This window comes from Molossus molossus, unplaced genomic scaffold, assembly GCF_014108415.1.
Source record: "Molossus molossus isolate mMolMol1 unplaced genomic scaffold, mMolMol1.p scaffold_m16_p_22, whole genome shotgun sequence".
Taxonomy (NCBI): Eukaryota; Metazoa; Chordata; class Mammalia; order Chiroptera; family Molossidae; genus Molossus; species Molossus molossus.
The window spans coordinates 22147888-22161118 of record NW_023425358.1 but is presented as its reverse complement, the minus strand read 5'-3'; the positions used below and the strand labels follow the sequence as shown (position 1 = coordinate 22161118).

Genomic DNA, 13231 nt, shown 5'->3' with positions numbered 1-13231 from the left:
CCAAGAGGATTAAACAACTTTTACAAGAGGGGCCACTTGCCAGGGCCTGCACCATGACAAGCAGAGACAGGATTTGACCTGAGTTCCTGTTTCCAAAGCCTGAGCCTACAGTTTCAATGGGCTTAGGGAGGGATGGCTCCAGCTGCAATAACCAGGTGAAAAGGCTTCAAGGAAGAGAGGCGGTGGGATCCAGACAAGCAGAAAGAATCTGTGTCAGGTGCCCCTAAGACCACCACCAGGTTCAGTGACTCACTAGGAAAACCCACAGGGCTCATTATATAGTTCTACTCATGGCTTTGATTTATAGAGAAAGAATACAAAATTAAATAAACAAAGGAAAAAACCACATGGGGTAAAAATCCGATGGAAACCAGGCACAAGATTCCAAGTCTTTCCCAGTGGAGTCATACAGGACACACTTAATTCCCCCAGCAACAAGTTTCAACAACACATGTCCATGTGAAAATGTTGAGTGCACGGGAAGCTTGTGAGAGTCTCAGTACCCAGAGTTTTTCTTGGAAACTGGTAACATAAGCACCCTCTGCCTAGCATGAGCCAAAATTCCAGACTCCCAGAAGGAAAACAGGTTTTCAACATAAACTACATTGTTAGTACAATTTAGGCAGAGTGGGCCACTCTTATCAGTTCTGGGAATAAGGAAACACTCCCCAAATCCAAGTTCTCAGACACCAAGGGCCAACCTTGTAAGCAGGCCTAAGAATATGCAATCTTGGGGCTGCTGTTAACTCATGTCTACACAGAAGCCAAGGGAAGGTCCCGTCATAGCCAAGGGAATTATATAAAATCTATAATCAGAGAGGAAAGCACCTCCATTACTGAAGAGCTTTTTTGGGTCTCTGTGGCCACCACCACCAAAAGATGATCCTCCCTGAGTTGACAAAACAGTCATGCCACCTTGTGTTCAATTGCAAGTGACAAATGGCTGTAGCAGATTTGGACCTAAAGCTTCGCTTGGACAAATTCCTTTTGTTAGGTCACTTTCGATGACATGTTGGATATACCAGATGTGGCCAGATGAAAACATAAGGGCTCCAGGCAGGAAACACACACAGGTGATGGTGGTGGAGGTGAATGCTATCAGAGAGGGGCGAGGTCTTCAAGGAAATGGAGAACACATGCTTCATCTCAAAGCTAGAGAGAAAAGGAGACACACCCAGTCAACTCTAGTAATTTCTGCCCTGCAGAGATTCAGACACTGTATGGATAATCTCCTGATTTTTTCAAGACAGGTTAGAATTGGGACTTTAACAGGAAATTTCCCTGGGGCTTCCAGAACCCACAGAAGCAACAAGCATAAAACAGCTAACTCAGCTGGGGAAAGGACAGGCTTTGCAGAGGATATAATATGAAAACAGAAAGTTGAAAAATGAAATAGAGCTCACCCCATGGACTAGGGAAGGAAGTAGAAGTTAGGTTACAAATTATATTTGTGATACTGCAGATTTCATGGAATCAGACAGAACTGGGTTTAATATCTTATACTTTCTCTTACTCCTGTGTGCTTTTGAGCAGTTAAATTTCAGTTTTCTTATCTGTAAAATGTGAATGACCATCGCATCAACCTCAATCATGAGGAAGTATAGATATGACATCAGGAGTGAAGAGTATATAAAATAGAATAAAGAGTATATAAAATAATGCACACTAAAGTAATTTTATAATATTTTCAGCAAATATTAGTGGGTAGCATAGAATGAGAGGGTAGCAGAGACAAGGGGCCCCTGACCTCAACCAGGGATTAGGAACAGAATCATGGAGGCTTCTTCAAGGCTACACCTAGGATTTAAGTGTTGAGGGATAAGAAGGCATTTGGCATTTTCAGGTAGGTAAGCAGGAGAAATGGAATGCATGCAAATGAAGAATCTTATTGCAATGGGGTGAGGGTGGAAGCGGGGAAGTGGCAGAGATGATGATATTGAGAAATACACTGGTGCCCGACCAGTGTGGCTCAGTGGTTGAGCATCAACCCATGCACCAAGAGGTTGCCAGTTCGATTCTGGTGAGGGCACACGCCCAGGTTGTGAGGACAATCCCCAGTGGGGGGTCATGCAGGAGGCAGCCAATTGATGTTCTCTCTCATCGATGTTTCTATCTCTCTTTCTCCCTTTCTCTCTCTCAAATCAATAAAGAAAAAAAAAGTTTTTTTTAAAGAAAGACACTGCCCGGCCCATGTGGCTCAGTGGATTGAGAGTCCTCTCATGGATTGAGAGGTCCTGGTTCAATCAATTCCTGGTCAGGGCATATGCCCATGTTTTGGCTCAATCCCCAGTAGGGGGCATGCAGGAAACATCAGTCTTTCTCTCTCACATCAATGTTTCTCTTTCTCTCTCTTCCATCCCCCCTGTGGAAAAAAAAATCAATTAAAAAAAAATAATTATATATATATACATACACACACACACACACACACACACACACACACGAAAGAAAGACACATCCGGGCACTGGAGAAAGGGAGCGCCATCTGGGGACACTTCAGTAGAGTTGAGAGGTGATGGCTCCTGAACTGAGGCAGCACTGTGGTAAGGGCAAAAGTGGACAGATTCAAGAGCACTCTAGGAGATGAAATCATTAGGACTTGGTGACTAATTGGATATGCTGAGGGCTGAGTTAAGGAACCTTAAGTTTCTGGTGTGAGCACCAGGGAAGGGAGAGAGCCTTGACTAAGAGAGGAAACCCAGGAAGAGGAGCTGCAGCTTGAGATGGGAGCAGAGGAGGGGCTGAACTCTTCTGAACACCAGGTTGTGTCTGTGACCTTGGGACTTCGATCAATGTTCAATAGGCAAATGGAGCATGGCTTGCGGCTGAGGAAAAATGCCTGGGCAGGAGATAGAGACCTGGTACTCGGACATTTTATCAGCACATTATATGTGCCTAGTCTGGACATTTCATATAAATGGAATCATACAATAGGTGATCTTTTGTGATTGGCTTCTTTCATGTAATATAAATGTACATATTTCTGTGTGGACATATATTTTCATTTTTCTTGGGTATATACCTAGGAGTAGAATTTCTGGGTCATATGGTTAACTCTGTGTTTAACCTGTTGAGGAGCTGCCAAACTGTTTTCCAAAGTAGTAGTTACAGCATTTTTAATCTCACAGCAGTGTACAAGGGTCCCCATTTCTCCACGTTATTGCAATGCTTATTATTGTCTGTCTTTTTAATTTTAGCCCTCCTAGTAGGCGTAAAGTGGTATCTCATTGTAGATTTCTTTGACATTTCTGACTAATGATGTTGAGCATATTTTCATATACTCACTAACCATTTGGAAATCTTTTTTGGAGAAATGTCTATTAACATCCTTTGCCCATTTTATTTTATTAGAGAGAAAAAGGAAGAGAGAGGGAGAAACATTGATTTGTTGTTCCATCCATCTGTGCATTCACCAGTTGCCCCTTGTATTTGCTCTGACCTGGGATCAAACCTTCAACCTTGGCATATCAGGACGACTCTCTAACCAACTGAGCTACCCAGCCAGGGCCTCCTTTGCCTATTTAAAACTAAGTTATTTGTCTTTTTATTATTGAGTTGTAAGAATTTTTTATATATATTCTGGATGCAAGTCCCTTATTGGATATATGTTAGCTGTAGGTTTGTCCTAGATGCCCTTTATTAGGTTGACTAATTTCTCTTCTATTCCTAGTTTGTTGAGTATTTTTACAGCCTTGCTTATCTGGAATATATCCCACTTGGTCATGGTACATATGTTGTTGGATTTGGTTTTTAATATGTGTTGTTGAACTTGGTTGGTTTGCTAGTATTTTGTTGAGGATTTCTGCATCTATATTCATAAGGGATATTTATCTGTAGTTTCTTTACCTTGTGATGTCCTTGTCTAGTTTAGGGATCAGGGTAAAACTGGCCTCACAAAATACACTGGAAATTTTTCCTCTTCTGTTTTCTGGAAGAGTTTGTGAACAATTGGTATTACATTTTTCTTTAAATATTCAGTAGATTTCACTGGTGAAGTCATGTGGACCTGGTCTTTTCTATGTAGGAAGATTGTACACTACTAATTAAATCTCTTATTATAGGTTTATTCAGAATTTCTATATTTTCTTCAATCAGTTTTGTTTGTGTTTTTCCAGGAATTTATCCATTTTATCTAAATTATCTAATTTTTTGGCATACATTTGCACAGGGTATTCACTTATAATTCCCTCTTTCATTCCTCATTTTAGTAATTTGAGTCTTTACTTTCTGGTTTGTTTTTGTTGTTTTAGTAAGTCTAGCTAAAGGTTTGTCAATTGTATTGATCTTTTCAAAGAACCAACTTTTTATTTCATTGATTTTAATCTATTATTCTACTCTCTATTTTATTTATTTCTGCTCTAATTTTTATTATGGCCTTCCTTCAGTTTGCTTTGGGTTTAGTTTGGTGGAAGTTTTAGATTATTGATTTGAGATCTCCTTTTCTAAAACAGGTGTTTAGCCCTGGCCGGTTTGGCTCAGCGGTTAGAGCGTCGGCCTGCGGTCCAGAGAGACCCAGGTTTGGTTCCCACTAAGGGCACGTACCTCGGTTGCAGTTTGTCCCTGGCCCTGGTTGGTCGTGCGGGTGGCAGCCACTTGATGTGTCCCTTTCACATCAAAAAAGGGAAAAATGTCCTCGGGTGAGGATAAAAATAAATAATTAAATAAATAAAATAGGTGTTTATAGCTATAAATTACCCCAAGACACTGTTTTTACTGAATCCCCTAAGTTTTGGTATGTTGTATTTTCATTCATTTCAAAGCATTTTCTAATTTCCCCAGTGATTTCTCCTTTCACCCTTTAGTTCTATCAGGGTTTTTTTTGTTTTTTTTTTATTCTCACCCGAGGACATTTTTCCATATTTTTTGTTCAGATAGAGTGGGAGGGGGAGAGAGAGAAAGAAACATCGACGTGAAAGGGACACATCGAGTGGCTGCCACCCGCACAACCCAACCAGGGCCGGGGACAAACTGTAACCAAGGTACGTGCCCTCAGCGGGAACCAAACCCGGGTCTCTCTGGACCGCAGGCCAACGCTCTAACCGCTGAGCCAAACCAGCCAGGGCAGTTCTATCAGGTTTTAATGAAAGCAAGTTTCACATAGAAATCTGCCTCTGGTAAAGACATTTAGCAAGCAGGAATAAAACAGCCAAACAACTTATTCTAGAATATCCAAGTTTCAGCTCTGTTCTTTGTTTCTCCAAAACCCCTTACTCATATGGTTCATGTGAGGCAAATGAAAAAGTATGCTAGTGGCAGGATATGACCAAGAACCCTCCCTATCAGTATGGGACACAGGACCACTGAAGAATCAAGCCTGGGGTACCTGTCATCTTGAGTATGGGAGATTGAAGGGCTCACTTGATTTTTATACCTTATTAATGTCAGGATGAAAACTCGTCTAGTAATTCTAGTTAATATTTATATCTTAAACACCACACATCTTATCCATGAAAAATTAATTCTAACATTGCTAATGTTAATGAACAGAAACCACTAGAGTTCAGAAGTCAAAAGATAACTAAAGCATTTGTGGGTGCTGCCTTTGATTAAATGTCCTTGCTATTGTGGTTAGGTAGGAGCATACCTGCCCTGGGGTGGATCAATGCCAACACATACATTCTATCACACTTTGCACGCAGAAATAATATAAAGAAAAGTAGACCACATCACAGTGTAATGCAGGGGTAAAACTTTATTAATAAATCTAGTTTTATTTTTTTAAACACATGTGATAGCTGTGAGAACAAAATATAAGCAGCAGCCAAGAATGTGTACAGGAGCTCCTCCATTGTTCCTTGAGACAATGTGGAAAGAAGGGAGATGGTTCACTGCTCAGACCAATTGCCCATTTATTCTGCCCCAGTCATGGGCACCAAGGAACACTGTGGGTATTCTCATTGATGTTAACCCCAAACAGCCATGTGGAAATCCCTAATTTCATATTTTTAAGCCTGCTCTTGGCAGAATTCATTCCATAAGGTACTCCAAGAGTTTAAAATAGTACCACTTGTCATTGTCTGCAATCTACAATAGTGTCTTTCTTCTGGCTCCAAAAGCACCACAAACGTTCAATATACTGGAGAGGTCTGTTTGGATATAGAAGACGGCAGTTACTAGGGAGAAGAATAAAAATATCCAGGTTTTGAGGTGAGAGAGAGGAATACTGAGAAATTCAATAGATAATTGAAGAAAATCCAAATTGCTAGATGCAGACATCAGATGGGGTGTAGAAACAGATGAAGCTGGGGAGGTGGGAAGGGGAGGGATCCTGAAGGAATGTGGAGCCTAAAGGAGATTGGACCACCTCCCAAGAGTAATAGGGAGTTATGGAAGGGTTTAAAGCAGGGGAGGGGCACATCAGGATTGCATGGTGGATAAATATGTCAGGCTGTACTGTGGTTAATGGGCTGAAGGAGCAAGGGCAAACAAGGAAACCAGGTAGGAGGCTCCAGCAGGCAAGAGATAATGAATTGGGTCATGGTAATACTGATATTTCTAGTTCTTCTGCAGAGTCCTACTTGCTTACAAGAGAAAGCTACCACCCACTGGGACTGTGCTTACCAAGCAGGTAGTATTATCTACCATGACCTTCCTCTACTACTCCAGGCTCCCTGTTGATGTGGACCTGAGAAGCCATGTGAAGATACCTCATCGCCACCATCAGTGCTCTTGATGCCAATACCAATGTCCAGATGACCTAGTGAGTCAACAAATAATTAACAAATAAGAAAGCAGACGGGGAACCTAGACTAAGGGAGACTCAAGAGACAGGCAAACCTAATGCAATGTTGAATCATGATGCTAACAACCCAACTATAAAAAGACATTTGGGGGCACTTGGAAAAATATGAATACTGATTAGATGATTTTAAAGAATTATTACCAATTTTGTTAGGCATGATAATAACATTGTGGTTATGTTTTTCTGAAAAGTATTGTTAGAGGTAAATGCATTTACAAGTAAAATATGATTCTGGGATTTGCTTTAAAATTATCATGAAACTCCTGGATGGTGTGGCTCAGTGGTTGAGCGTCAACCCATGCACCAAGAGGTCGCCAGTTCAATTCCTGGTCAGGGCACACGCCCAGGTTGTGGGCCAAATCCCCAGTGAGGGGCATGCAGGAGGCAGCCAAATGATGTTCTCTCTCATCTTTGCTTCTATCTCTCTCTCTCCCTCCCTTCCTCTCTCGAAAATCAATAAAGAAGAAATTTTTTAAAAAATCATGAAAAACTCCCATGCCTTAACATAACATTTCCTGTTTACATATGACATCCTCCTTTCTGTCCTCATATACACACTTTTTTCATACCAATAGCCATAATATGCCAATACTTTTATTATCTGAGAGCAAATGCCACTTCTGAGAAAAATGCTCACCTATTTGGAATTTCATTGGCAACATCTGAACATGCAGCTTTCACTCTGCCCTTGACAGCAGTGGATGTTGCCATTTTTAAAGCATGAGTATTATTTCCTTAGGGATTTTGATGGTTACTTCTATGTGTCAACTTGACTAGGCTAAGGGATGCCCAGATAGCTTGTAAAACATTCTGGGTGAGTCTGAGGATGTTTCTGGAAGAGATTAGCATTTGAATTGGGAAACTGAGTGAAGCAGATGGCCCTCTGCTGTGGGAGGGCAATAGAAGTAAAAGACTGAAGAAGGGCAAACTGGCTGTCTCTGCTTAGTCATCTATCTTCTGCCCTTGGACATTGGCACTCCAGTTCTCAGGCTCTGATAGGGATGGGACTTACACTATCAGCTCCCTGAATGACAGGCCTGAATGACATGATTGGCTTTCTTGGTTCTCCAGCTAGCGGATCACAGATGGTGGGATTTCTTGGCCTCCATAACCACGTGAGTCGATTCCTATCATAGATGTCCTATACATAAGTCTCTGTATATTGGCTCCGTTTTCTGGAGAATCCTGACTATGACAGGGATCTTCCCCTAATTATGCATTTTGTGGGTGCTCAGCAGGAAAGAACATTTCTATTTGTTTGTGGAAAGTAGTGATGACATTCCTGGCTTTGTAATTAGTCATATCTTTCCAGAACCATTATTACGAACTAAGGGACCTTGAGATAAGTCCTTCCCTTCTCTGAATCTTAGTCTCTTATTCTGCATAGTGGTGATATTAAAACTGTAATACAGAGATATGGCAGAGTTGACATGAAGGAGTGCACTTAGTACAATGTTTAGTACATAGTAAGTGCTCAGTATTGCTTGCAGCTGGTATTGATTGCTTCTTTTGACTGTTTCTTTTTTTTTCCAGATAATATTTTTATTACATTGTTAGCTGCTTTTTCCTTTGGCATCAGCTACCCGAGATATTCCAAGACTGCTTTAACCACCTCTTGGTTGGTGTCTCAGCCAAGGATGCCTGCCTCAGTTGTGCCTGGAAATCCATGACAGGTACTGACTGCTGCTGAGATGGCCTCAGGTTCAGCTGACACTCTTGGTTGCTCAATGAGGATGTCCTACATTTGATTTGGACTTCTGCCTCTGGTATGTGCTGTTATGAAGTCTGTCTCAAGTAGAAGCGGTCTGTGGCCCGCTCCACTGCACCACTGGCTGCTCCTCAGAACAGAATGTCAGGCATTTTGGCAGGGGCTCTGCTCTTCTTTTGGCCTCTTGCTTTTAACTTCATGTCTTAATCCATTGGGGTTCTATAACAAATACCATAGTCTGAGTGGTATGAACAACAGAAATTTATTTCTCACAGTTTTGGAGGCTGGGAAGTTTGAGATCAAGGCACCAGCAGTTTCAGGTGATAGCCCATTCCTAGTTCATAGATGGCCATCTTTTTACTGTGTCACCATATGGTGAAAGAGGCAAGAGAGTTCTTTGGGGTCTCTTTTATGAGGACATTAAGCTCATTCATGAGGGCTCCACCTAGAGGCCCTATTTGGGGGGTTAGGATTTTTACATAGGAATGGGGGGGGGGGGCATTCAGTCCATTGTGCCTTGTCACATTGAACATATTTATTTAAAAAGTATTTATCCTGCCCTGGCCAGTGTGGCTCAGTTGGTTGAGCATCCACCCATGCACTGAGAGGTCGCTGGTTCCATTCCTGATCAAGGCACATGTCCAGGGTTGCTGGCCCAATCCCCAGTAGGAGACATGGAGGAGGCAGCTGATAGATGTTTCTCTCCCTCTCTCTTCCTCTCTTTCCCTTAAATCAATCAAAATATATTTTAAAAAATATTTATCTTTAGCCTGGCCGGTGTGGCTCAGTGGCTGAGCATCGACCCAGGCACCAAGAGGTCACTGGTTTGATTCCTGGTCAGGGCACATGCCCAGATTGTGGGCCAAATCTCCACTGGGGGGCATGCAGGAGGCGGCCAGTTGATGTTCTCTCTTGTCAATGTTTCTATCTCTCTCTCCAGCTCCCTTCCTCTCTCTCTAAAATGAATAAAGAAAAAAAAATGTTTAAAAAAAATCTTTTATCTGACTACAAAGTAGTATATATTCATTGGAAAAGAATAAAAGCTTAAAATTTATGCCCAGGAAATAAAAGTTCTGATAACCCCATCCCTCACAGGTATTTGCCATCAATAATTTGGTTTAGTGTCTTTTCTACCAAAGGAGATGAAGCCTTTAATAATTTATATTAACATCCTGACAAGGTTGTTTCTTGCTAACCTCTATTAACTAATGACTATTAATTATGTAGACAAATTACTTAATCTCTGTAAGCCTTAGTTTTATCGTCCTTCTGTAGATACATATGACTACCTGTGGTCCAGTTGTGAGAGTAAAGTGAGAAACGGCAGAGTTCTTATGTGTGCATTATACGCTAGCACACACAAATGAGAACAAAGACTAGAAGAATATTCATAACAATGGAGCTTCCTGAAAGATGGTATTAAGGCGATTTTTATTTGCTTCTCTATACATTTATCACCATCTCTAATAATTTTCTACTAAGAACCTATGTCAGTTTTATAATCAGAAAATGCTGTTGTTTTTAAAAAACTAATAGATAAGGTTAGCCACCAGGAGAAAGAAGTCTGGAAGGGATTCTCTAAGAATCTGTATATCTCTGACCCCAGTCACCTAAGAGATGAACTAGAAGTCATCTCAAAGAGGCAGGCCTGTACTGTCACTAAGAAGAGGTTCTCTCATTGGCCACTTAAGTTCTGCACCACTGTCCCAAGGCTAGTGTAGGAGACAATGCACAATAATCCTATCTTTTGCTTCCAGGGTTCTGAAGCCCCAAGCAGTCTCTCTCCCATGCTGTAGTGGGACTTTCCCTGACTCCTACAAAGCACTTTCTTCCAGGAAATTCAGTGAGATGAAGCAAAGCCTAGGAAGTCTAGGGCAGGATTTAAAGTCTCAGACCTGGGGTTGAACTCTTTTACTTACAGCTGAGAGAGTTAGGAACCATCACTTGCCTCAATTTCCTAATCTGTAAAATGGGAATAATAAAAGCATCTGATTTAGAGTTACTGTGAGAAATACTTGACTGATTCTGAGTAAAGAGCATCTACAAACAGGAAGTACCTAGCCCTAGCTAGTGTAGCTCAGTTGGTTGGGTGTCATCCCACACACTGAAAGTTTGTCAATTTGCTGGGTTTTGGTGATTTGATCTTACATTGATGTTTCTCTCTCTCAAAAAAATCAGTAAAAACATAAAAAAAAAGAAATTGTGAATGAAAGAATGAATCTGGATAGGCATTCAAGAAATATAGAAAAAAAGTTTCAGAATAATATATAGAGTAGGACTCCTTTTATAAATACATATTTATATTTATGTGTATATAACATAATCTAGCAGGATTTTTAAAAATTTTTTTTCTTTATTGATTTTTAGAGAGAGAGGATGGGAGAGAAAGAAAGAGATAGAAACATCGATAAAAGAGAACATTGATTGGCAGCCTCCTGCATGCCCCTCACTGGGGATCTAGCCCACAACTTGGGCATATGGCCTAACCGGGAATCGAACCAGTGACCTCTCGGTGCATGGGTCGACGCTCAACCACTGAGCTACACTGGCCGGGCTAGCAGAATATTTTTTTAAAGTGAGGAATGAAGTGGCCATTTGTAGAAATGACCCAGGAGGCTGTCTTTTATTTCATTTATTTATTTTATTAATTTTTAAAATTACAGATTTCCCTCCTTTTTTTCCCATTGACACCCTCCTCCCTGCTCCTCTCCCTACCCACCCCTTCATCTTACTGTTGTCTGTGTCCAATGGTTATGCATATATGTATGTAAGTTCTTTAGTTTACCTCTTCCTATCCCCCAACCCCCTTTCCCTCTGAGGTTTGTTAGACTGTTCCCTAACTCCATGTCTCTGGATCTATTTTGTTCATCAGCTTATTTTGTTCATTATATTCCACAAATAAGTGAGATCATGTGACATTTGTCTTTTACTGACTGGCTTATTTTGCTTAGCATAATATTCTCCAGATCCCTCCATGTCATCTCAAAGGGTAAGAGATCTTTCTTTCTTACAGCTGCATAGTATTCCATTGTGTACATGTACCACAGTTTTTTTAATCCACTCATCTACTGATGAACACTTGGGCTGTTTCCAGATATTAGCTATTGTAGATAGCACTGATATAAACATAGGGGTGCATATATTCTCTCTAGTTGGTGTTTAAGGCTTCTTAGGATATAATCCAAGAAGTGGGATCACAAGGTCAAATGGCAGTTCAATTTTTAATTTTTTGAGGAAACACCATATTATTTTCCATAGTGACTGCACCAGTCTGCATTCCCCCCAGCAGTGTGGTAGAGTCCCCCTTTTTCCACATCCTCATCAGCACTTGTTATTTGATGATTTGTTGATGGCACCATTCTGGTAGGTGTGAGATGATACCTCTCAGTTATCTTAATATGCATCTCTCTGATGATTAGTAGGAGACTATCTTTTAAATCCAGTTGAGATAAGTAGGATGTTACCTTTGGGAAGCAAAACTGGACTGTAAATGTCACTAAGAAATTTTAAACCTAATCCATTATATTACATTAGGCAAAAGGGGTTCATTCTTTTTTTTTTTTTTTTTTCTTAGACCATTATGAGGGCAATGGAAATAGAGAAAAATAATCTGGAAGCGTTTCACAAGTAAAGCCCATAGAACTTGCTAACTGATTAAATACAGGGTGAAAACAAAAGAGGCATCAATGATGCTTAGATTTTTGATTAAAAGAGAAAAGCATCTCTGACAGCTGATACTGGCCTGGTACTACCAGGTAGGACTTGGTGTCTTCCTGTTAAACAATTTCACAGAATGTCAACCTTAAGCAAGGACTGAGATGTGACTTTGATGGATCAAGATAAAAACAAGAGTACTTGGGCCCTGGCCGGTTTGGCTCAGCGGTTGGAGCATTGGCCTGCGGACAGGAGATCCCCGGGTTCAGTTCCTGCTAGGGGCGTGAACCAAAAGAAAAAAAAAAAAAAGAGTACTTCATAATCATGTCTGAATACACGCAAAAATGTGAATGTTGTCTAAACCACAAAATGACCAAATATCCCCCTATCCTGGCCAATATGAAGGACTGTTGCTTCCTTATCAATTATAGGTTTAGCCTACTTTCATTCCTTCCACCTTCTAGAAAGATTGACTAAGATACCCAATAACAGAATCATCCCTGTTTCCTGACAATATTAATTTCAGAGCAAAGCTCTGCTTCCTTGAACCTTCCCCCAAATCACCAAAGACAGCCCAAATCCTATAAAAAGCTCCCCTTACTGAGAGACTCCCTCACTGGAAGGAGTCAATAAACACATCTTTGTTCAATTATAGATATGTTCTTGGTGGTCTCTTTGGCTGATGGGCATTGACGCTGGCACAAGTAACTCATACTGGATGATGGTGTCATTCCCTGAGATGGGAAAAATAAGGCATAATTAGTGGTTGGGGTTAACCAACTCTGCTAGCCCCTCTGGCAAGCTTATGTCTCTGGATGATACAGGCAGAAGCTGGAAGGTTTTTCACAAGTGTTCTAAGGTCTTTACTGACCCTCCCTGCTGTTCTCCCTAAAGCATCACCAACTTTATTAAAACATAGAAGGAATTAATGGCTGATATTTAATGAATCTGAACCATGTGCCCAGAAGTGTTCTAAGGGTCCTACGTGTTTAATTTTCTTCTCCCATCAACCCTACGAAGACAGGTACTATTATTATCAGGTTTTACTACTGAGAAAACTGAAGAACAGCGATCACAAACCTTGTGGAGTGAGGATTCCAACCTAGGTCATATTCAAAGCTGGACAG

At 40.9% G+C, this 13231-nt stretch overlaps 1 pseudogene; it reads right to left on the bottom strand.

The window, feature by feature from the left end:
* Window positions 1-8317: 8317 nt before the first annotated feature.
* LOC118640378 lies at window positions 8318-10391 on the bottom strand (annotated as a pseudogene).
* Window positions 10392-13231: the final 2840 nt, after the last annotated feature.